Here is a 1,410-nt window from a genome sequence, read left to right as displayed (position 1 = left end):
GTTGTCCTGCATCCTCAATAAACAAGCTACAGTTAGTGCAAAATGCAGCCGCTAGAGTTCTTACTAGGTCAAGAAAATATCATATAACACCGATTTTATCATCTCTGCACTGGTTACCTATTAAGTTCCGTATCAATTACAAAGTACTACTACTGACCTATAAAGCCCTAAATGGTTTAGCTCCTGTGTATTTAATGGACCTTCTATCGCCCTACAATCCATCGCGTTCGTTAAGATCACTAAATTCGAGGCTTCTGGTCATTCCTAGGATATCTAAGTCCACTAAAGGAGGGAGGGCGTTCTCACATTTAGCTCCTAAACTCTGGAATAGCCTTCCTGATACTGTTCGTGGCTCAGACTCGCTCTCCCAGTTCAAAACTAGATTAAAGACGCATCTCTTTAGCCAAGCATTCACATAATGCTTACCTTCTATTGTTGAATCAGATCGAATGCATTAATATTATGAACAGCAGCTACGCTAATTATTTCCCATCTGCTTTTCTGCTGTTATCTCGGGACGCTAGTCCCGAGGTAAATAGCGTTCGTCAGCTCCATTTTGTATCCAGACTCTCACGGAGACTTCAGATGCCCCAACACCTGCGATGAGACGACTCGACGCCTGTGAAGAGACGACTCAACGCCGGCGATATGTTATGCCCTAAATTAATACATGATGATTAACTAACTATATTCTTCTATGTACATTTCTGAAATGCACTTTCTGTAAAGCTGCTTTGAAACAATATGTATTGTGAAAAGCGCTATACAAATAAATTTGAATTGAATTGAATTGAATTTTTACACTGATGAGCCAAAACATTATGACCAGTCACAGGTGAAGCGAATATCGTTGATCATCTCCTAACAAGGCCACATATTAAGGTCTTGGTAGATTAGATGGTAAGCAAACAACCAGTTCTCATAATCAATGTTTTGGATGCAGGAGAAATGGGCGGGAATGCGGATCTGAGCGACAAGGACCAAATTGTTATGGCAAGGCGACCAGGTCAGAGTATCTCTGAAACGGCAATGCTGTTTACCAACAGTGGTCTGAGGAGGGACAAACCACAGTTCTGACAGATGAATAATGCCTCTAACCTCGGAGTGCAGGCTTGATGGGCCCATTGACTGCATAGGGCGCATTTCACCCAAAACTTCTTTAGCTTGAGTCGTTAAATTGCTCCATGATGCAAACCACTTTATATAAAACACTGGCAGAGACATCTCTGTCAGTCTTTCTTTTTTGCATGCCCTAGTTATTCTTTAAAAACATTACAATCAAGACAATTCTTAGTAAGGGGATGGTTGTAACACTTTGAGGATCCCCTCAAGGATGTGTGCTTTCACCCCTATTGTTTATCGTCTACACAAACATGTGTGAGAGTAGGTATGAAAATAGGACTATTTTAA

The sequence above is a fragment of the Rhinichthys klamathensis genome, unplaced genomic scaffold (genome assembly GCF_029890125.1).
Source record: "Rhinichthys klamathensis goyatoka isolate OS25496 unplaced genomic scaffold, OSU_Roscu_1.1 h1tg001365l_1, whole genome shotgun sequence".
In the NCBI taxonomy this organism is placed as follows: domain Eukaryota; kingdom Metazoa; phylum Chordata; class Actinopteri; order Cypriniformes; family Leuciscidae; genus Rhinichthys; species Rhinichthys klamathensis.
Note: the sequence above shows the minus strand (reverse complement) of the source record.